General features: G+C 33.9%; 1 long non-coding RNA gene across 9 annotated transcripts in view; it reads left to right on the top strand.

Moving 5' to 3' along the window:
- LOC127866224 (uncharacterized) overlaps positions 1-25767 on the top strand; it is a 207073-nt gene that overhangs the window by 127007 nt on the left and 54299 nt on the right. The gene's annotated exons all lie outside the window — the stretch shown is intronic.

Raw genomic sequence — 25767 nt, forward strand, 5'->3', positions numbered from 1 at the left:
GCAAATTAAAATTTCGACATTCTCTGCTTGGAATCTTTGAACTTACATACACATTATATTTACAGCCCCTGTAAAACGGCAGAGGAAATTGTATCTAGATAATAAAGATTTGGACATTCCTCAACGTACATTACGTAGATGGAAAAGACAGAAAATCCAGACAGCCATCCACAGTTCCGAACAAGATCTGCTTCTGCTCAAAGCAAATATAAATTTTGAGAGTCAAGGTAAGGAAATTAAATTGAAATTTTTTTACTTTATGTTTTATTGGGCTCTCAATCATTCTTTTTTTTTGGGGGGGGGGCTCTCCTCAGTCCTTCTACATCAATTGTCATGCTGCGGTGGTAAGCTTTTGTTATCATCTGACCATCCAGAAATAAGTACTTTTACTAACCTGTCCTTATAAACTGATGGGCCATTTATTGCTAATTTTAATAGGAATATTTATTTGATTAAGCATTACCAAGGTTGTTCAAAGAATTTTGATCTATAATAAGTCCAGTGGATATCTTGGTATGCTAATTTGTTGAAAAAGATAACAACTTAGAGTCTTCCTTCTTTGTAACATAGATAAATATAAACTAAAGAGTAAACACTTCTAAAAGTTCTGTTATTTTAGGTTTGATTTGGATCCCTGAAATTCTTCTTGTTTATCATAGTGTCAAATTCTTTTACTGAATATTTCTAATTTTAGGTGTGGAAACACAAAAGTGTGATTCAGAAGCTTCTTCCCAGGAGTGTAATGTAGAAACTTCTTCCCAGGAGCGTGATGTAGAAACTTCTTCTCAGGTGTCTAATGTAGAAACTTTTTCTCAGGTTTCTGATGTAGAAACATTGACAGCGTTGTTAGTGATACAGATAGTGATTTACTATACAGTAATAATAGTGGGTGCTTATCTGAATTGTCAGATGCTGGATCTAATTCTTCAAATTCAGAATATATGTCAGATTTCTTCCATACAGATGAAGAAATATCAGATATAAATACTGTTTCAGCTTCCAACTCTGACAGCGATTTATCTTCTGATACAGAGTCGCAATATTCATCATTCTCCGACACTTCTAATGTTCTTTCAAAAGATCAGTTGACAAATGAACTAGAGGCATTAAAAATAATGTCTTGTTTTCGTCGTCACAACCTGACCACCAGTGCTTGCAAAGACATAATTAACACAGTGAAATCAGTTTGTAATGATTCAAAGAATGCTCATATGCTAAACTACGATTACTTAATGACCTTTTTTGACTCAAACCCACTGAATGAAGTTCATTATTGTGAAGTATGCTGTGCAGTGTTTCCAAAGGACCTAGATATATTTCAGTGCTGCACTATTAACTGCGAGGGTTTGCGTTACAAAGGCCCAAGATCGAAACAGAACAACAAGGATAGACAGCCTAGAAAATGCTTTATCATAGCTTGTAGCTATGTTTTATATGGAGATAGTAATGTGGAATGTGTTGCGTATTTTGTTATCAATACAGATTCAGGTGTAGTTTATGCAGTTCTTGAAAAGTATGACTCTTGTGAAGATGTACAACTTTCTCAGTTACCTGCTGGAAAACATCTTGTCACTATAACAGCCACTGGTATCAAATATGTGATTACTGCTGACAGTTTCATTGATACGCTTGTGTACATTAAAGTCTGTCCTGAAGTTAGTGCATGTATTTCACTAATGCCCAGCACTCATGGACATGCCATCTTTAAATAAAATTTTGCATCACCTGCATTGTGGTTATCATACGAAATGTCAAATAGTTTCATCATAAACCTTTACCTTTTATTATTAGAAAAACTGATCGACTTGGGATTAAATAACACTGAGAGTCACAGTATTTGTCTTAAAAATAACCTTAATTATTGAGTGGAGTTTTGAGTAAAAAACCCAGATCTGAAAATGTACATCTTTTTGTTTTCAATGTCCTGTTTCAGCAAAAACAAAGTAATGTACACCAACTTATTAATATTTACATAAAAATTCAACACAATGGTTCTTAAGCGAAATATTCAACACAATGGTTCTTGAGTCTCAGGGTCACAACCTAAAGATGAAAGAATCTGTAGTTCCAGAATTTATCCTGAAAAGTTCTAGAAGAAATATTTGACCATGATAATAACAGTTCTAGAACTAATAGCAGTTCTTGAACCAAATTCTTACAACTTGATGAACATTTAAAGAAAAAATCTTTGTTCTTGAACAGTTCAAGAACTATATCTGTTGTTAAATTACTGTTCAAGAAATAATAGCAGTTCTTGAACCATGTTCAAGAACATTAATTCCTGTTCAAGAACAGTATTGTTAGTTCAAGAACTACATAAGTTCTTGAACATACTGTTCAAGAACTAATACAAGTTCTTGAACCATGTTCAAGAACATGAATCTTTGTTCAAGAACAGTGTCGTTAGTTCTAGAACAGTTCTAGAATGTTCAAGAACGGACTGTTTGTTCTTGAACATTTTTCGCTGGGGGTAGGTAGGGATTTAAAAAAAAAAAAAAATCTGACATTAAACTCCGAAATATGCCAAACTGAAAGGTAATTATCAAATAAGTCTTCTGCCTCTGGTAAAGATTTGTCTGCACCGTCCGTATCGCCGCACGTGTATTCATAAGTCTATTTTTTCTATAAAGAACTTCTAAAATATAATATAATCGACGAAAAATACTTTATCTGAAAACGACAGTCCCAAAAATTGTACGCATTTTGCACATGAAATAAAATGTGCATATCGTTTGACTACAGAAAATGAAAACAAGAAACCTAGCAAATACGTAATTAATATACTATTTGGTTGACATATTACTTTACAATAGCATAGTTTGTGAGTAAAAAAACAACAAACTAATTATAACATTTTAATTTCAATCAAGAACAGAAAGGTGCAACATCTTTGACATGTAACTAATTATTTAATTATCATCCTTTAATTCAGATCAATAGTCGGTAAAATTTGTAAAGTGATCAGCTTAAAAATAATTTATTGAGTGTTACGCTTCTTTTCATTTGCTTATTTTTTATACGACTTTTGCCATCGGTCGTTATATTGTAGGCAGACGACAATATCAACTGTGTATTCCATTATCTGCGCATAAATGACACAATGCTACCTGATAGCGAACTCGATGTTGATTGGCCAGCTACCATATGCGCTTGAAATTGTTCATGGAAACAAACAAAAAAATAGTTTTAAAAAACACCTGGATTAAAATGGCAAATGTTTTCAAAGAAATTAAACGAGATTTAAGCATATTCGCAAATTATATTTTTCTTGAGCCAAATTCGCTATTCTTTCGCAAATGGCGAACGACAGCGCGAGCCCTGTAATAGTGAGCATTTATCCCAATAATAATACGTTCGCAATGCTCGCGCTGCGGTTTGCCATTTGAGTCATTTGCGAAAATATTGAGAATTTGGCACAAGAACAGTCAAAATTGCGAAAATCTAGTAAAATTTCGTTGACAACATCCGCCATTTTAATCCGGACTGTTTTTCTATATTTGTCTCTTTGTTTCAATGAAAGTGTTTGCAATTCGAACAGTTAACGAAACCCGGTCTGTACCCGTTTAGACATTGCTTGACCTTATTGTTAATGAAGTGCAAATGGTAGCTGGCCTATCAGCATTGAGCTCGCTTACACCTGACATGACGTTGTCGAATGAAACGTGAGAACGGGTGGAGCTATCGGATAATATTGGGTCATTCATGCGCAGATGTTGTATAATTTGAATACACATTTAATATCGCCCTCTGCCTCCAAAATAGCGACCGGTCGGAAAGACGTATAAAAGAGATAAGCGAATGAAACAAAAACATGACAATACCCGTCAATTAATATTTCTAAGCTGACCACTTTTTATATTTCCACCGAATATTTACCGATCTGAATTAAAGAGTGCTAATTAAATAATTAGTTATATGGCGATAATATTACACATCTCTGCCGATTGCCGAATTGAATTGAACGGTGATCAGTAATTGATTTGTTTTTTTACTCCCAAACTATCCTGAACGACAGCAGCGTATTTTAATTAAAGGGATACGAGAAAAAACAAGAGCGGTTTAATTGTATTTAAAGTCTAATTAATCGGATATGCATATGTTAAATAAATAGGCGACTCAAATTAATACCGGTACGCGTTTTGTTCATTGCTATTCTAGATATCCTTAAAAGAGCATTCAACTAAATGAAGCAAATAACCGAAAATGATAAAAAGCCGAAAGGAAAAAATTAGCGGAAAGAATTTTCAGCGAGCAAAAAAAAATTCAGATTTTAGTGGGTCGGTCGGGTTATGCCAAACAAAAGAATTTTTAAGATTGGCCTTGTCTTACAAGCTGTTATATACTTTTGAATACATACACACTATGTAGTGTACCAATAGGGACTATAAACAGGCAGATGCGGTGGTTAGAGCAGACACTCATAGCCAAGCATTCATTGTCTCCTTAATTTTACTGCAGTTATCTACACAGGCAGTCACGGATTACGGTTCCTAGCGTACTTATCGCAGACTGACTTGCACAATTGCCTCTACATTATTTGTGAGCTTAAAACGCCCACAAATAAAAATGGTTTAATTAAACCAGAATTTTTCTCATCAGAGAGATGGACTTTCATTTTTGCAGAATAAACATTCACATATTCTTAAGGAATTTAGTTATTTTAAACTATATGTGACTTAATTGGTTTCAAAAAATTTTGTACTGTTTAGATTTAGTACCATACAGTGCCTTCTAATCATATAACTTCTGAACTGGTTTTAACATGTATGAACTCAAACATTACTGGTTATTAAATAAGTTCATCATCTTTAACATATGGTCAATATTTTCATGGATGGTTTATACATTTACAGGCTCTGTATTTTTGTTATTCATTTACAAAATACAGTTCAAATTAGTACAATTTTGATTAAGGTAGTATTTACAGGCTGGATGCATCATGCATATGTTTGTATGGGTTTTGTATTTTGTTTGATCATTGATATTTCAAACACATAACAAAAAGTATGCCATTGTGACAAGCCAGTATTTGAATCTATGGTTATACAGTAGATTTCGCTTAATTGAATAGCCTATTTGTCACGTCCAAATATTCAATTATCCGGAGTATTCAATTACACGGAATCAGTTTATTTCCAATGTTGTCACTGTTCATCCGAATTACTGTTCATCCGAATTACCGATGATGTTTGTACATACGCTTCTACGTCATAGCACGCGCATTTCCATTTAATAAATAAATAATGTCTTTTTCTTCTTTCAAGTATGTATTATTATCGTGTTTTTAACCTATTTCATGGCTATATTGTTAAAAAAAATCCGGAAAAAAACGCATCGTACCGAAGAATGAGCTTCCTAGAACTTGGTCCGTATTCCGTGTTTTGTTTAATTCTCAAATGCGCATGATTGAATTTGTAATCCGAAACACTCTTCCCAATTTAATTTTTACTCAACTTTATCACAGTCTTCAAATAAAGTGCAAATAAACAGTGTGTTTTAATCCTTTCTCTCGAGAAAAGCGTGCGCAAATTCTATGCGGCAATGTACAACGTCACGCCATACGCATGTAAAGCGTGCGTGTAATGATTTTTCCAATTTTATTGCTTACCCAACGCTTATGCTAGCAACATCTGTTGTGCATGTATTGTCCTGGTAAAAAGCGCGCGAAAATGAGCGTGGCTGTATACACTGTCGAAGTTAGTTTAGTATTGAAACAGATAAAGTACGTACTGTGTATTTTTTACCGGAAAATCTGGTCAAGACTGGATTTAATTTTGGTTATTGTTAAAACATGATCAACAGTGTTAGACTGCAATGTTTTGACAAATGTGCGCGTTTTCGTTTATTCCACATTATATTTAGATATGATTTACTGTGATGCAGTTGTGTAGGTTTATATACACGAACTGAGAATATAGTGTCACATTCCATCACCTATTGCAAACTGTCGAGCAAGACACGTCAACAGTTTGTTTTCGGCAACACACTCTTTAATTGTTTCTAAGCGACAACAAACTGTTGAATGTGTTACTCGACAGTTTGCATTCGAAAGTTCACGCCTGACTGCACACCGGATACTCCAGTGTTTGCATTGTACAAGCTCGCATACTACACCTGTTAATCACATGACGCTTAACAGATGCTGCATACATGCATGGTGTGAAATGAAAACAAAGGCTGTCAATTGAGCGTGTCTGTCAAAATCGTCGATACGATTCGTATCCTTGGAGATTTATGACATTCTTTGCTGGATTATAGAACAGAACAGACATTTTATTTAGACTTATACGTAAGTACATCGTCTTAATACAAACAGTATAAAATAAATATGTCACGTTTTCATTACATTTAAGTTGAAAACAAATACAAATGTATATACATGTATATAAAACATAAAAAAAATTTTTATAGTGTACACTCAAAAATTGGCTATTCAATTAACCGAATTACGCCATATTTTCTATCAGAATATATGAAATATTTACAACGGGAAAAGATGCAAATGGTTTGGTGTTTTCAATTTCTATTCAATTAACCGAATTATTCAATTATCCAATATTCAATTAAGTGGAATCTACTGTACTATAATTTATGTAAGGCTTGTTGAAAAGCATGGTCTCTGGAGGGACTGGGCAGGCCAGTTGTCATTATATGGTTTGCAACCTTGTGAATACTGACTGTCACATTTTTGTCCAGTCTTATTAAAACTTGCTCATAATATTTGTTCAAACAATATTTTGGCTGAGGTTTTATATTGCTTTTGTTCCAACAAAAAACATGTCAAACGTGATATGGCAGTTTTCCTTTATATGTGTTCAGTTAATTAATGTTAACATTCTTTAAATCACATTTTTGCCAAATCAGCATTAAACTTGATCAGAACTTTTGTTATAATAACATGTCAACCAAGTGCAAAACTGGCACTGGTTAAACGGAAAAGTATGAAGCCTCATTTATGACAGAAGCAAATGAAACTGTTCAAAACAGTTCACTTCCTTCGGGTCTCAAGTGAGCAACCCAGTGCCTTTGGCCGTCTTGTTAACTTGTTAGCATAGATGCCAAATGTATCATCCAATATTGATGACATTCTAGACAGCTATCAAATCTGGGTCTCATCCGTGCAAAAACAAGGTTATCAGATCAAATCTGTAAACATATTCAGTACTACTCTATAAGCCATATTAAATAATCAATCCAGAGGAATTTGATCATAATGTTTATCTTGAAAATATCTAGGTCATGTCTTAATCTGTGAACCATGCAGTGAGTAAACAAATTTGGTTAGTATATCAATTCATAGAGAAAAAAAGTTACTTCAATAGTGGTCACATTTATCTTTAAATCTTGATGAAGGATAGTCAAAATGTTAATCTTAACATGTTCTTGGATGAGTACAAACCTGGGTAACATACATAAAATAACTAGGTCACCGGGTCGTATCTTGTGAACTTGATTGCATGTGTTGGTATTAAAAATCATATAACATAGCAGAAGTGTTTTTTGATTGACATTTGTGTACATGCAATGTTTTTTCTTGGTACTTTGTATGAAACAGAATAATAAAATAGCTTTATTAAGGAACCTGTTTGTTGCAGTCATTAACTGGATTATATGAAATGAAATAGGCAGACAATGTATATTTATACAATACATAGTTTGCACAAGTTTGAATTTAGATCACTTGCATCCAAAAACAAGGTGACCAGGTCAAATCTTGGAAAAAACCTTGCGATTCCTCTCTAATAGATAGTTATGCATCTTTTGAAACATAGTAACAAAATATATATTCTGTTCACTATTAAGGTCGAGTTAATATTGATCATATGTGTCTTAAAACTAGGTTACCAGGTACAATGTCATTTAAACAGTGGTACCAGTCTAGAGACCAGATTTATTACTCAGTCTTGACAAAACTTGATCTTAATGTGTAAATTGACAATATTTAGACCATGTCTGAATCTAGATCACATACGTCTATGAAATTGGTTACCAGGTTAAATTTGGTGAAACTAGTATGGTTACTTAACATTAATAATTGCTGATGCCCTAGAATATCTAAAAAACTATATCAAGTGAACTCCCTATAATATCTAAAAATAAATATATCAAGTGGATCATATTTTCCCGCAACATCAATCGGTCCGGATTTAAATGGGGAAAAGGTGTCCGAAAATTTATATCCGAAATCATGACAAATTATGTTAAAATATATACCATTGATTTTGCTATTCATGAAGATAGTATAATAAATGTACAAGTTAAATTCCCTTAGGCATTATTTTTAAACGGAACATTCGAGTTTTCTCATTGTGTTTTATCATTTGCTATTTCATTGACATTGGTTGTTTCGTGTGCTGTTTTATCTGACTGTTTTTCATCGTTGTCAATATTATTAGTCTGTGTAAATCTATACCGATGTTTAAAATCGTTGTCAACTCGATAATATCTTACAAACATGCATTGAACCAAACAAATGTCTGTGTGTAGGTTTGTTACTGGCAATAACAAAACCAAATAGTTAAGAAATAATTCATGTACGTTATAGTTTGTAGTCGAATAACCCACGGTGGATAGTTAAGATGCGTAGGGATTAAATGATTTGAAACCACGCATGTAAACTTTCGTTCGTGGGTTATTCAACCACAAACAATAAAGAACACGAATTATTTCGATTCTAACACGATTTTTACGGAAGATTTATACACTAACACGATTTTTACTGAAGATTTATACAATGTATAATATTTTTCTTGTGTACTATTTTATGTGAAGTTCCGCCCATAAAAATAACTTTCAGCTGTTCTGTCGATCAGATCCGCGACTTTTATTTATTTGTTGCCGGTTATTATGCTGGTGGAAAATGTATCGGTATATTTTGTTTAATTACAGCGCGTGCTTTCAGTGTATAAGGTCCGCCCACAATTATTGCAGAATATCCGATTTTCTTCTTTGTGTATATGACAGTTTACTGAAATTACTGGGTTACTGAAATGCACCATTTCCACGAGGATAACATCGAGGTTTGTATCTCCGAAGTAACTGTCAACGATTTTATCCTGGACGAGAATATCTTATGGACCGATTGTGCTATGTATAAGCCAGTGAAATTATCGATTGATATTGAAACGTGGTTATTCATGCGTGACTATAACACAGCCGCGTGAATCTTCGATGCTTGGGGCCATACTCTGACACTAGTTGGCTGACGTGCAACAATCTGGTCCTGACCGTTTAGAGACTGCAGTGAATGGTTTATAACACCTAATCAAGATAAGAATGTAATAAGGGTGTGCACTGTGTAATCGATTTCATGACATGGGAATTTTAGCAAACAGAATCAGACCGACTGTCTGGGATTTTCAATCAGTTTTTCATAACCTCAATCGGTCTAGGACCGACAGAACCGACAAAAATATGATCCACTTAGTGGACCCCCTAAATATGAAATCAAAAGTTAATAGCATTCAACTTGAAAATATATTTTATGTATAAATTGTTTAAGAATAAATCCGTATAAGTCTGTTAAGGCAATTAAACGTTGAAAAACGTATTGAAACTAGCAATTTTCTTAAACAAAAAGGAATAAATCAATGTTCCTTTAGAAAGATAACGACAATAGCAATCCGTTTCGGCCGTCAACGAGTCAGTTGGCTGATGACACAAGAATCACAGCTTCCCAAATGTAATGAAAAAGTTTGTTATCCCTGACTATGACCGGTCTCACCGTAATTATCTAAAAAATGCCAGTCCAAAGTTATTACAGCTTAGTTTCTTAACAAGATATTCAAAAATCCTATAATTAAATGATACACATATCTATTTGTGTGGCTGTTATTGCAATTGTAATTTCTATTTATTATCGTTGTCAATCGCACCGTCATGACCTTGATTACTGCAATAAAACCAGATTATTTTACAACTATAATCTGTAGCAGGTAGGTTATGTACAAAGATTTCTGAACCTACTGTCCTGTACAAAGTTGAATAGTTTTTTGAAGGCTGTAACTTTATTCACACATAAATTCCTGTCAATGAAATTGCATTACTATTTTCACCACAAAATATGTTAAATGGTTAATATGCAGTGTGTTTTATTCATCAAAACATAAAACAAACATAATAGTATGTTTACCGGTAAACATGAATGACTGAGCAAAAAATATTGTTTCAGGCAATATGTTGACGATATAATTGAATTTGTAAGAATTACTAAGTGTGTTCTGTTTTAGTATAGGGGTCAGTGTGCCTAGTGTGTCATACAAATCAACCCAAAGCTTTGAAACACAGGTACAACAATATTAACTGATTTTTGTACAAATATTGTGCAACCTTTATCTGTATATCATATGTAGGGGCAAAGTACAAATAGTTTAATCACCCCATGTTCTATAAATGGAAAACCAATTGATAAAGTCTGATACTATTTCAATTATCTTACATTCACTTCACCTGTATAAATGATCTCGTTGTAAAACACCTGACATGAATAAACAGGTTAACTGTTAGAACATCCACAGGACATTTTGGGTTATCTTCCTCATAATCATAGAAACATATTAGTTCAGATTGTTTATGTTAAATATTTATCTCAACCTAAGATAACTACAATATGGGATTGAATTTAGCAGCTTAGTTAGGTATGAAAAGTCTTTGTACTGTGATTTTACAAGCTCTGATTTGATTGTGGTGTATGCGGTCAGTAAATGTAAAAGTAAGGGCAGGTAAATGTTTTGATAACATGATTCATTCAAACCCAACAAACAAACAATTGTCAGCTCAATTGGAGCAGTTGATCATATATTGCAGAAAAATAGTATATGATGCAAACTGATGATCGCTAAACCTTGGCTGACAAGAACTTCACCTTTTGGACCGACAGGCTCACATATTCCCAAGACTGAGAAATCACATCCAACGTAGACATTTAAGGGGTCGAGAAAATAACATATAAATGAGCCATTTTCTTGGGTCCTATAACATCTGACATGACCTACACTGACATGATGCTACATTTATACTGAGTTTACCCTATAAAAGACAGAATATGACTAAAAGATAAATATTTTGAGTTAAAACACATACAGGGATTTAAATGGTGTTTTTACAAGCGATTATGACCTCATCTTTCCAACCATGCATACTTAAATAAAAGAAAGTATGGTCATGCCGTTAATTGAAATAAAACTTAACACTCTCTTTATAGAAAGACATAATTTATTTGAATATTTGTAACTTTTATGTTTTCTCAGGGAGTTTTCTCATATTGTGTCATGTTTATAGAAATCAAGAGTGTATACATGCAATAATTATTGATATTGTATAAATACATCATTGAGTGTATTTAACATCTACACTTAATATATTTAAACGTACTTGATCATTAAACAAAAATGAGTATGTTTCGAGTAATTTGTTGTCACATGGATATCAGGTTGTTTAGCTCTTAACTAGTTTCGCCCTAGGTCGTTTTGCTTTTTAGCTCATCTATTTTTTGAAAAAAAAAGAGATATTATCATCACCTTGGTGTCTGCGTCGGCGTCCAGTTAAGTTTTGCGTTTAGGTACACTTTTCTCATAAAGTATCAATGCTATTGCATTCAAACTTGGTACACCTACTTACTATCATGAGGGGACTGGGCAGGCAAAGTTAGATAACTCTGGCTTGCATTTTGATAAAATTATGTGCCCTTTTTATACTTAGAAAATTGAAAATTTTGGTTAAGTTTTGTGTTTAGGTCCATTTTATTCCTTAAGTATCAAAGCTATTGCTTTCATTTTTGCAACACTTACTAACTATGATAAGGGGACTGTGCAGGCAAAGTTATGTAACTCTGACTGGCATTTTGACAGAATTATGTGCCCTTTTTATACTTAGAAAATTGAAAATTTGATTAAGTTTTGTGATTAGGTCCACTTTAATCCTAAAGTAGCAAAGCTATTGCTTTCATACTTTTAACACTTACTAACTATTTTAAGGGGACTGTGCAGGCAAAGTTATGTAACTCTGACTGGCATTTTAACAGAATTATGGGCCCTTTATACTTACAAATTGAAAATTTGATTCAGTTTTATGTTTTGGTCCACTTTACTCCTAAAGTGTGATAGATATCGCTTTCATACTTGGAACACTCGAAAACTATCATGAGGGTACAGGATAAGTTGCATAACTCTGGTTGTCATTTTGATGGAATTATGGCCCTGTTTTGACTTAGTAACTTTGAATATATGGTTAAATTTTGTGTTTAGATCCACTTTACTTCTAAAGTATCAAGGCTATTGCTTTCATACTTGAAATACTTACATGCTATCATGAGGGTACTGTACCTGGCAAGTTGAATTTTACCTTTACCTTTAAATGATCTTGACTATCAAGGTCAAATTATTAAATTTTGCTAAAATTGCCATAACTTCTTTATTTATGATTAGATTTGATTGATACTTTGACATAACAACTCTTACCTGACATACCACAATAGTCTCCACCCAAACCATCCCACACGCCCCCCACCCCAGAATCCCCCCATTTGTTTTTTCATTTTGAGTGGTGAAAGGTGAAGGTCAAGGTAATCCTTCAAGGTCAAATGTCTAGTATATGACGTCTGTCAGTCAGTCCAAAAACTTTAACATTGGCCATAACTTTTTCACTATTGAAGATAGCAACTTGATATGTGGCATGTATGTGTATCTCATGGAGCTGAACATTTTGAGTGGCAAAAGGTGAAGGTCAAAGTCATACTTCAAGGTCAAATGTAAAACATATGGCGTCTGTCCGTCCGAAAACTTTAACATAGGCCATAACTTTTTTCAATATTGAATATAGCAACTTGATATCTGGCATGCATGTGCATCTCACAAAGCTGCACATTTTGAGTGGTGAAAGGTCAAGGTCATCCTTCAAGGTCAAATGTCTAATATATGGCGTATGTCAGTCCGTCCAAAAACTTTAACATTGGCCATAACTTTTTCACTATTGAAAATAGCAACGTGATATTTGGCATGCAAGTGTATCTCATGGAGCTGAACATTTTTAGTGGTGAAAGGTGAAGGTCAAGGTCATCCTTCAAGGTCAAATGTCAAATATATGGCGTCTATCTGAAAACTTTAACATTGGCCATAGCTTTTTCAATATTGAAGATAGAAATTTGATATTTGGCATGCTTGTGTATCCCTTTTCATAGGTGCCTAAACTAAACCAATTCATGCAAATAACAAAAATATTCCCAAGAGGTACTCTGCTAAAAAAGATGACTAAATAACTAATACATGACGTATAGGGCACAGGGTAAAATTAAAGCCCTGCAAATTACACCGCCTTAATATGTGACCATGCATAGCAATTTTAAGTCAATTATAACCTTAAAGTTAATGACTACAAAGAACTTGACCTGAATACACATGCATATCGATTGATATAATGTTCACACAGTCCTCTCAAAACTTAAAGCCTTTATTTTTAAGTGAAAGTTTTGGCAAAAGAATCTCTAGCAGGGCTTGCCATTAACAGTTGTTGTATTGCCCCTGACAAGTAAAAATTGGATCTGGGAAAGTTATTTTAAAATCTAACTTCCAGGTCGGGCAAATGGGAAAAAAGGGACAAATTAAGCAAAATTGTGATTCAGTGTTAATATAGTAAATAAATCTTGATTAAATTGCTAAATGCACAAATATACGTTGGCAATTGTTGTTCATAGAATACTTACTATGCATGATGGGCATGTAGGCCTCATCTGGATTTCAAAAACTGAAAAATTGTTTGGGATTCCAGAGAAAGGTGTTCAAATTCTATTTTTTCAACCTTTTCAATACATTTAAGTTCGAAATAGCATTGTTAGTGTTTATAGACATAGCTTTGGTCTAAATATTTGATATTTTATCACAATCATTGTGTTAATTGTCCAAAATTGAATATGCACAACCAAAGTTTAAATTTCAAGCAAATTTAAAAACAAAGCCAAATACTGACATCAAATTTAATACATATTTTGATGGAAGAAAAAGCAAATTTGAACATACCTCTGGTTATGATAATTGTTCCCTCATAGTCTTCTGCGCCTCATTTCATGGAGCATTTTGATTTTTGCTTGAAAACTTCAAATGTCAAGTCTTTGAGATTTTGTCGCACACTTACAGTGTATTATCCTTTTCACAGTAAACTAGACCAAGCATCTTTAAACCATATATATTACAACGCTTTTATAATGTTATGTCTTAATTTCATAATTGTTGCAATTTATAATTTTTTGTCACAAATTTTGTGTGGTTATTGGCCTAATGGCCTGCCTTTGTGCTGTCTTCAATCAGCTTCAAATCTTCACTTCAACCACTGGGCAGATTCAAACAAACCTTCACATAAATGATCATGTGTGATCCTCTATCAAAGTAGTCAAAACGTTCCAGTAAGATGCATGTATTGGTCTTCAGTACGGCTGCATAGAGGAACATTCACTCTTTTTAAGAAAAAAACACACAATTAAACAAAAGAGCAGAGCATATTAGATAACTCAAATGAACGACTTACTAACTCGTTAGTTAGCTATTTCGTGGGAACGTCTTACTTAGTCGAGGGTACGATCGAAATAGAACAAAGAGGAGTGCACAACTAAATAAAAGAGGAGTGCAATGAAAAAAATTGATTAATGCACCCCTCCTTTATTTAATGCACTGCTCATTTTTTCATTTCACTCTACATTTATTTAGTTTTTTTTTTGTTTTTTTTATCTCGTTCAATCAAGTTAGTATGTCATGAAAACACGATTGAACAAAGAGGATTGCATTTAAAATAAAAAGAGGAGTAAATCTCACCTCTATGCCACCTTACATCAGAGATCGAGATATGGATATTCTTTAAATTAAACCTCAATCAAGTGTCTTAATGTCATGCCACTTGAAATAAAAGAGACCCTAGTGAACACAGTTTTGTATATGGTTTATTAACAAAATATATTTATATGTGCTGAAACAGCAAAGTTTAAAGTCAATATGTCATTGATGTTTTACGACCTGATATATCACTTATCTATATTATACTTATTATAGCACTGATGCCCCAGGGGTAAAGAAAATCTAGCCTTAACACTGTGGTCACATTGTCAATGACATCTGGTATAATAATTGCAAAATTAACTTGTTCTGTAATTATATAATTTCTGATAGGTTATGTATTTGTAATTTTCTTGGCATTACTAAAATATGTCCAGCAGCAATCATCTATGGTACTATTTAATGTATATTTTATTTGACAAAATTCAAAATGGCTGACTGACATGGAAATTAGATTCAAGTATATTAATATTTTCATCAAAAGTGATTTGGCATAATACAGGAATACAAAATTATAAAGTTAACATTGACTCGCCATTTACAATGCCAATTTAAAGTTAAAAAAAACGGAATTGCAAAATATATTCAAACTTTTATTTTTGAATTTGCTATGATACCATTACAATTGTATGCATTGTGCACAAAATCATATAAGAATAAAACAAACCATATACATTTACATGTACCATGTGATAACTGTACTCATGTCATGTTAATGTTTAAAGCATTCTTAAAAAATGTGTTTTTATTCGATTAAAAGCTAAAAACATTCCATACCGATTTGTTTTGATTAATCCCAAAGTGAGCGTGGTACTTAATACATGTACGTTCATGTACATCAGTACGTGACATTTGCCATATAGGCGAGTGAGTCGTGTTCGAGTTCGCCATAAATAGCTATGAATTAATTAAAAACAATTTTGATAACTAACAACACAAATACGATTGTTGTGGACACACGATTTATTATTCAAGACATAACATATTTCACAAAACATACACACACAAAAAGCAGCGTCATAAAATTATTTTCAAGACATAAATGATCTCAGAAGGTATTGTCAAAACCTACACATGCACGAAGTTCACGATTTCTTGAAGAAGTCCGAGATCACTCTTTGCTTCAGTGCATATTTCTGCTTTACAATCTTAATGCTGAAGATGCATTTAAAATTAAGCAAAGGCAATGAATGAATTTGCAGACAGATGGATTGATATTTAACGGTCATATTTCTCACAGTTTTATTTTACAAACAAACAAACAACCTCGCGAACATTTTACGAACATTGGTCCAAAATATCAATTGGTCAATTACAAAAATGGATCCACAAGCTAGAGTGCTAACTCAAATGATATGTTTCTGAACATTCTAGAAGTTATATTTTTTACCCAATCCTCATAAACACTTTACTAAAGGTATATCTGCTGAGTTTAAAAACGGTTCAGGTCTACTGAAAAATATGAGTGCCAGTGGGCTATGATGTTTTCCATATGCCTGTATTATGAAACTTTGTGAATTATATACAAGCCACATTTTATTCTATATCATCATGAAACATTTTTCAGAACAATTGCAATAATGATACTTCAGCTGAATTCAAACTTGCTTCGGTCCATTACAAAATACGACTCGTTTAGGTGAAAGTACTATAGGGAGGAAGTATAATGGTTAAGTGCTCTACACGATGCTCTGATATTGAACACGTGATTCACGCATGTTCAGTCCCAATTATTTGCAAGCGTCATCACTTGGCATAAGCTTTGATTTCCATTTCATTAAACAGCTCACACCAACTTTCTGAATCGTGTTTTTACCAATATCACAGCTTAAGTCCTTGGTAAATTATTAACGGACTTATTAATTCTGATTTAAATACAGTGGAAATTGAGTGATGTTCTTCCTTCGTCTCGTGGTCGTTTTATGCTCATCCTAGTCTGCGCAGCTATCAAGAACACTTTCGGTTTAGTCTAGTTCACGTCAGGTATCGGATCGATCGTCTAACAACGTTTCACAATATGGATTATTTTATATTATTTAACTGCTTAACAATATAGTTGCGTCATAGAATCGGTCTATGAATTTGAAACTGACGATGATTTTACTTTTTCAGGAATGATCTTTTTTAAAGACCATTTATTAAGAAAATACTAATTGCATCTAAACATAATACGGATTACAGTTATAAGCACTCATGGATTCAACTTGCATTCTTTGATCCCACACTTGAACATCTGGGCCCCCATTGACCAACTGATTGTTCGACTTAAGTCTAATCAAGTAAACAATTTTCTTAACCCTTTCCCACTAAGAAGCAAAGTGAAAATGGCTATGTGCAAACAGCATAAAACCAGAACAGACTGTGAGTAACTCACAGTCTGTTCAGGTTTTATGCTGTTTGCTGCTCATCAGTATCTAAGGTTTGGAGATGAAGCCTTTACAAGTTCAATCAAGTAAGAAAGGTCTTCAATTAAAATGTACTTTCTAAGGGACTACAAATGCGTCAAAATACATATCTAAGGGTAAAAACAAGAATGTGCTAAAACTACATGACAGTCCCACATCTAGCATCAATTATTGTAAATTGTTGTAAATAAGAACAATATGTTTATAAAACAAGCAAATTCGTTGAATTGATATCCCCTGCAAAATAAATGTTGTTTATAGATGGGTTTAGATTACTAAAATAAAAGGTATAAGTTAAGAATGAATAAAGCGAATCGCATGATTTTACATGAAGTGTGTGACGTTGACCTTAACCATAGACATGAACCTTGACCTTAGTACCCTAGGCATGAATCTTACATAAGACACACAGCAAGGAAGAAGATGCAGAAGAAGTTTGGAAGGTTATTACAGACTCCACTGATGCATATTAAAACAATTGCTAAATAATAAATATTTCTACAAATGTGTGACCTTTGATGTGTGACCTTGCATTTGGTTAAAACGCATAGGTATTGCACTGCCGGATAAATGAGAACAATTACATCAGCTCAGTTTGAGAATCCATTAATTATGGTATAATCCTTACCAAATAAGGCATATTTAATCAAAATGAGTTTTTGACCTTAGAGTGTGACTTTGACCATTACCCTAGCAACCTGGATCTTTTATTTGACACTCAGATAGATAATGGAGAACGTTTGTAGACAGTTTTACAGAAACACTTAATGCAAAGTAAAGGAATGACTAAATAATGAATAATTCATCAAATGTGTGACCTTTGACCTCAATGTGTGACCTTGACCTTAGCTCCAAGGATTATTGGTGTTGTATGTGAGTAGCGGATCCGTGGTCTAGTGGTAACACACTGGCTTCACAATCCAGAGATCGCTGGTTCGATCCCCCGCTGCACCTAACCTACTAACTCGTCTTTCGCATGAGACGCTAAACCGAGGTGCAGTGTACTAGGTGCTATACACCGGGCACTAAAAGACCCAGGGTCACCTCTTGAACGGGGTGTCTCCTGTATCTTGCACTATCCCCCGTTAACAACTAACACGTCTTTCTTTGGGCGATGGCCATATGGGAGACAATCCCGGTGCTATCGATAAAAAAATAATGAAGAAAGGTGTTGTATGTGAAGCATCCCCAGATAATTGAGAAGAACTATGGCATAATTTCAATTTTCACTATTTAAATCTAATAAGTCAATATGTATAATCATATGAAGTAGTTTGATGGCTCTTGCTCATGTGTTAATAGAGATAAAGCTCTAACCTAATATTAAAAGCATTTTTTTCAAAATTCAAAAGGGCCATAACTCCGTTATTAACAGATGATGTACAATGCCATTTGGCCCACATCATCCAAATATCCATACATATATTCATACCAAGTTTCAATGAAATTCGCCAAAGCACTTTTAAGAAATGGCTCCGGACACAAAAGTGCCGGACTGACGGAAAGATGGACGGACGGACAACGCCAAAACAATATCCCTCCGCCTATGGCCGGTGATAATAAGCATACAAGTTAAGCTTGTATATATCTACGCTCTCGGATAATTATGTGGAGTCTAAGTCCAATTGTTTATAATTTTACTTCCTGGTTTTAACATACATGTATATTGAACCGCTTTTATTCAATTTAAGCCAATGCAAAATTTGCAAATCAATATTCTTATCTATCAGTATCATTATCATTTGTATTAATGTCTGCGTTCAACATAACGTGACATGTGATTAAATCCCTATTAGGGATATCTAAGAAGTATCTGATAAAAGTACCAATCATGTAAGAATCTTAACATTTATTGCTCACATCACATTATTAGCGGTACAACTTAATTACCAACAATAATCAAAAACTCATAAACTCTATCAGCATACATTTGAGCAGTAATTTACATGCCTAATTTTTTTCCGAGGGCAAGGAAAGTTCAGTTTTAAGTAATTATTACCAACAATTTAATCTTCCTACCTACTAAGTCTCGTTTTGATACCTCATATTAGAGTCGCGATATTGCCTGTTTACATTTCTGCAAGATAATTCACAAGGGCAATAACTTACACATTTTTTAAAGATTTTTAGCTCCACTGGCCAAAGGCCAGTCTGGCTTATGTCATGGTCCTGTGTCCGTCGTGTGTGCGTGCGTGTGTCCGTGTGTGCGTGCGTCCGTAAACTTTAAAAATCTTCTTGTCCATAACCATTGTGCCTAGGGCTACCAAAATTTGCTATGTAGTGACATCTTATAGTCCTCTACCAAGTTTGTTCAAATTATGCCCCTGGAGTCAAATTTGACCCTGCCCCGGGGGGTCAAAAAAATGAAAATTTGCTTATATAAGGCCTATTTTGTGCAAACTTTAAAAATCTTCTTGTCCATAACCATTGGGCGTAGGGCTACCAAATTTAGTATGTAGTGACATCTTATAGTCCTCTACCAAGTTTGTTCAAATAATGCCCCTTGGGTCAAATTTGACCTTGCCCGGGGGGTTAAAAAATGGAAAATTTGCTTATAGAAGGCCTATTTTGTGCAAACTTTAAAAATCTTCTTGTCCATAACCATTAGGCCTAGGGCTACCAAATTTGCTATGTAGTGTCATCTTATAGTCCTCTACAAAGTTTGTTCAAATTATGCCCCTGGGGTCAAATTTGACCCTGCCCCTGGGGGTGAAAAAATTGAAAATTTGCTTACATAAGGCCTATTTTGTGCAAACTTCTTGTCCATAACCATTGGGCCTAGGGCTACCAAATTTGCTATGTAGTGACATCTTATAGTCCTCTACCAAGTTTGTTCAAATTATGCTCTTAGGATCAAATTTGACCCTGCTCCAGGGGGTTAAACAATTTAAAATTTGCTTATATAAGGCCTATTTTGTGCAAACTTTAAAAATCTTCTTGTCCATACCCATTGGGCCTAGGGCTACCAAATTTGGTATGTAGTGACATCTAATAGTCCTCTACCAAGTTTGTTCAAATTATGCCCCTGGGGTCAAATTTGACCCTGCCCTGCATAGCGCATCCTACATGTAAATACATATGAATACATTTTCTTTCTGAACACCGGCGTTAGCAGTACTAAACTGGACGCGTGTAACATATTTCTCCAATTTGTCAAGGAAATTTAAGAACTGGCTTCCGCTTGTGTTTTGCTCCCAGAACTGCCTTACGTCGTTAATGCATGTGGTCACACGTTGATTAGATATCATGTTCATTCATGTATTGTCGGCCTCATCGTCGGCTTTTGACGACATTATAAAATTAACATGCTATGCGCAGGCGACAAAGGTGTAATTATCGGCTTTGACGCACAACGCGCAAACGACATAGGTGTGAAATTACGCTCAGTGTTTTGCAGTTTTGACTTTGGATTAAAGATTGATAATAAGGTGCGAATTAGAGTGTTCAGGGACCGACATAATCACTTCGAATTAACGATTTCTTTGGATTAACGAAGTTCCGATTAACAATGAAATTTTACAATGAACAAAGAAGAACCACAATCGGGACCCGAAAAATACTTCGAAATAACGGTGACTTCGGATTATCGGTGTTCGAAATAACGGTGTTGAAGTGTATATATATTGTGTCACCCTGTGACATTTTATAAATTACAGCTTAAATTGTATACAATTTTAATGTCCATTATTTTCACTTAATGAACCAATACATGTGTATGAACAAGTAATGATAAATAAATATATAATGGTTATGTTCATCAATTATTAATAATGTAACTGAAAACTGTGCAAATAGTGTGCATGAACTGGTATATGAATGCACTCTATTCTGTACAACTTAAGTTTTGTTGCAAATGTTACATACTCCCCTGTGAGAGTTTAATGAATTGTTCATGAACCATTCACGTATCATTCTTGCATCATTCATGAACAACATTCATGAACTATTCATGCGCAATTCATGAAGGTGAAATGGCCACTTTCTGAATTAGTTCTTGAAATATAAGTTCATGAACCATTCATGAATTAATTTGTTATTGAATCATTCATGAGAAAATTTGTCCATGAATCATTCATGAACCTTAATGAACTCACATAATAATGAATATTTCATGATCACTTTATGAAGCGGCCATTTAACCTTCATGAATAGGGCATGAACAATTCATGAATTGAAACTGCATAAATTCATGAATTATTTTTGCTCTATTCATAAAGTTTTAATTTTGAATTATAAACTTGCTCTATTCAATGTTCTAGAACTAATAATGAACAAAGTGATGTCATGAATACTTCAAGAACAATGAATGTTAAAAGTAAATGCATACCATTAAATGTATTTGAAAGATAAGAAAAGGGAAAAGACAGAAACATATCAAGACGCACTAACCCAAAAGTGATCTAGTTTGTAAGGACCTACAAAATAATATCACATTAAATCAGCCTCTATTTCAGGAAAATAGTATTGAAGAGTATTGTTTGAAATTTACAGTTTTATATATAATTTATTAAGTGTTATGACTCCCAAAGTAGTGTGCTATTAGTTTTCTCATCATTTCTATTAAATTTGTTGCCTACAAATCACATGCTCATAGACCATCAATATTCAAGGTTTCAAGTTTAAATGTTTTGAATGTTGATGTACACTCCATAACTTGTATTCTGTAACTGATATAACATACATTTACTTTTATGACAATCTTATTTTTTGGCAGCGTAATATGTCGCCTACTGTGACAAGCCTTGTTTCTTGCTGTACATTTGAACAAAATATCTGCTATTTTCTACTGGGTATCTCATAATTTACGCAAGAACACAATCTTTTTTTTAAACTTATTTTTTTTTATTCAGATAATAGCCATCCACTGGTAATGTAAAATATAATTGCTTTGAGAGATCTATCTGACAGTAGATTTTAAATAGTTGGTTTAACTGAATATAAAACAAAGGCTTATATTATTATATTTTTCTTATGCTCCCCGAAAATTTTTAAAGAACATTATTATAGTTGCCAGTTTGTCCTTCCTTACTTCATTACTTCCTTCTGTCACACGTTTGTTACAGTTTTTCAAAGCGCCTTCACTATTTTACCGATCTCTTAAATATTTGGCATGTAGGTACTTAATGCATGGATCTCTACCTTTTGATGAGGTTTGAGGTCACTCGGCTCAAAGTCATTGTCACCGAGGTTAAAAATAGACTTTCTAAATGTCAAAGTAGGGGAGAATCCATCAATTTCAACGATTTTATTTAAACTTGATTGCATCCAAAGCCTAAGGCTTATTATTAAAGCTCTCTAGTCTTGTTCCAGAATACAATCAGCACTTGTTGCCTTTATGGCTGATCGTAAGAACACCCCAACAAAAGGGATCACACTCAGGACCTCCAGCTTGCTAAGTAGACACAATATCCTCTGTCAACTTTCAGTGTCCAATTATATACAATCAGTTCTTTTTGCCTTTGTGGCTGATCGTAAGAACACCCCAACAATAGGGATCACACTCAGGACCTCCAGCTTGCTAAGCAGACACAATATCCTCTGTCAACTTTCAGTGTCCAATTATATACAATCAGTACTTGTTGCCTTTGTGGCTGATCGTTAGAACACCCCAACAATAGGGATCACACTCAGGACCTCCAGCTTACTAAGCAGACACAATATCCTCTGTCAACTTTCAGTGTCCAATTATATACAATCAGTACTTGTTGCCTTTGTGGCTGATCGTAAGAACACCCCAACAATAGGGATCACACTCAGGACCTCCAGCTTGCTTAGCAGACACGATATCCTCTGTCAACTTCCAGTGTCCAATTATATACAATCAGAACTTGTTACCTTTGTGGCTGATCGTAAGAACACCCCAACGATAGGGATCACACTCAGGACCTCCAGCCTGCTAAGCAGGCACCATATCCTCTGTCAACTTTCAGTTTCCAATTAAATAGACATCTTGTATTTCAACCAAATGCTCTTTATTTAATTATGTTTATATGTTTGATTCTTAAATATTTAATAAACATAGCTGGTTTTTTTGACAATTCAATTTTACAGTACTGCCCCTTTAATATTTTTATTTTTTTATTTTACAGTACTGTCCCTTTAATTATATTGGATTTTTTGACATCATTGTGTCATCTCTTCTAAATTACATCATCACACAAACTTTCACTTTTTTGGGCTACATACATAGGCCATTGGGTTTATAGTGTTAAACTTCATTAATATTTTCTCTCTGACGGGCATTTCTAGTTTGATTTATTTTTTAGCAGTCACATAAACAACCATTATATATGCAATATGGATCTTTTGCACCCATTTTTGCTGCACATTTCTGTATTTGCACTATGATGATCTGAAATATTATCTGTATGAGGCTAAATTGTTTAATATGTTTCTATAAAGAAGGGATATAGTAAACATTTGTTCGTAACTTCATTTCATTGTTCCTCAAAAGTTGTAACTCTGTTGCTCTGGTCTCCTTCCTACCATTGAGTAATTAAATGGTAATTAAATTGAATAGGTTTTAATTCCCTTTTAATCATTATTTGATTGCAATGCTATGAGGTTAAATTTTAATTACACGTATATAAATCATGAATATTGCTGGGCCAAGTGTGAGGTTGAGGGCTATAAAACCGGTTTCAACCCCTAATGCTTTGCATTGACCGTTCTAAGGTGGTACCCCAGCTTTATTCTTCTATGTTGTGTATGTTGTTTCGTATTGTGCTGTTTCGTACTGTTTGGGCAATTGGTCATGTGCACTTTCCTTAAATAAAGGACCAACTAATTGTTTATAATGAGAATGTACATGTAAGTGGAGTGAGCATTGTTATCATAATATTTCAGAAGACTTTCTTAAGAAGATACCTATATGTACTGTATGACTGGAACTTTGAAGGAGAGACCTTTGATACACAAGGTTTGTTGAATATCATGATTAAGAATATGAGCATGAAATAGAATGGTGTACAGCGATTTTCCTTGTCCAATTGGGAAAAGTACCCGTACCGGTCAAATTGGGAAAAATCGAGTCGTGAAAACCTCAAAATTGGGAAAAATCGAGTCGTGAAAACCTCAAATTGGGAAGTTGGTGTATTTGATTTTTTGCTCCAAAATACTTTAAAATTGATAACATAGTGTTTTCAAGCTGTCAATAATATATATACTTTTATATATACTTAGGTTCAAGCTATAGAGCTGCAAAGGGAAACAAACTAAATGTTGCTTAAAAAAAAATAATTTTTTTTTTTTTTTTTTTACCTTTAATTGGGAATTTAAGGACAGCAATTGGGAAATTTGTATTTTTTTCGTAATTGGGAAAGTGCCGTTTACCGGTACTTTAAAAAGAAGGAGGAAAATCGCTGGTGTAGTTTTTTAATCATTACTAAAGTTCTGTTGCAATAAAAAATATAAGACGTATTACTATTAGTTGTCGCCTTGGTATCAAGCAATTTATTAATATATATAGTATAATATTACTACCTCAAAGTAGAAAACAGACAAATGCTGATAGGGTTTTTTCGGCGTAAGCTGTATTAAGCCAGCTTTTCACCCTGACTTGACCTTTGTAAGTGTCCAATAATACTCAAATAAAATTTCCCGCGGCTAGGTACGAATGAATACACTTCATTTATTCCATTGGCTGATTTGAGTATAACACAAGAACATTGGAAACATATGCGCGTCTTTGTTACACTGTTTTACTGCATGAAACAATTTTATCTCTAATGAAAAGGCTCAATAGATAGAACAGTTTTACAATCAATTTTCGACATAAATACAGTTTGTGCGTTCACCTTTTATTTTCAGAGAATTACCAGCGCAAAAGTGTTTATACTAAAGGCTATGTTGTCATATTTAGTACTTACTTGCATTGCATTTCAACCCGCGAGATTTCGGGTCAATTCGCGGCCATTTGTGAAAGTCAGAGTTTATATTACAGTTCATCACCGGAGTTCGCAGAAGGGGTTGCGATCATTGTGTTACACCGGTCTTACTGACAATAACGTAGTGACTGTAATTCATTGCATTATAATCCGCAAGGTATCAAGTTCAGTTTGCGGTCAGTTGCAGAAATCTTTATATAAACGCCGTCTCGTAAACTTTGTGCACTTGAAGTCTGTTTTGATCAGAAAGATACTAAATAAAGATATTCGGCGATATTGTTGTGGTATGTCAATCATCGATTTTTAATATGGTTTCAACATTTGCATGATAAGGACCAATTTTGATAAAATTAATTAGAAATATTTATCCATTTAGACCAGTTTATTAAGCATGAGCACAATAATTCACTATACTATAATTATGCAATTAAATAAGATTTGAGTATTGCCGGCTGACCTATATGCACTCGTTTATTTTCATGTTTCTTGTGTTTTTCTATTCTGTAAATATAGATATCTGAGTAATAATATCACATAAAGCAAAATAAGCCACGAAATCTGGCGCAACACCCCGTAATTGATTTGCTTATAATGTAGCTAAGAACTGCGCAGAAAAAAGGCATCCGCTACTTTTTATCTCATAGAGATAACTTTTGA

The sequence above is a fragment of the Dreissena polymorpha genome, chromosome 2, assembly GCF_020536995.1.
Source record: "Dreissena polymorpha isolate Duluth1 chromosome 2, UMN_Dpol_1.0, whole genome shotgun sequence".
NCBI classification, from domain to species: domain Eukaryota; kingdom Metazoa; phylum Mollusca; class Bivalvia; order Myida; family Dreissenidae; genus Dreissena; species Dreissena polymorpha.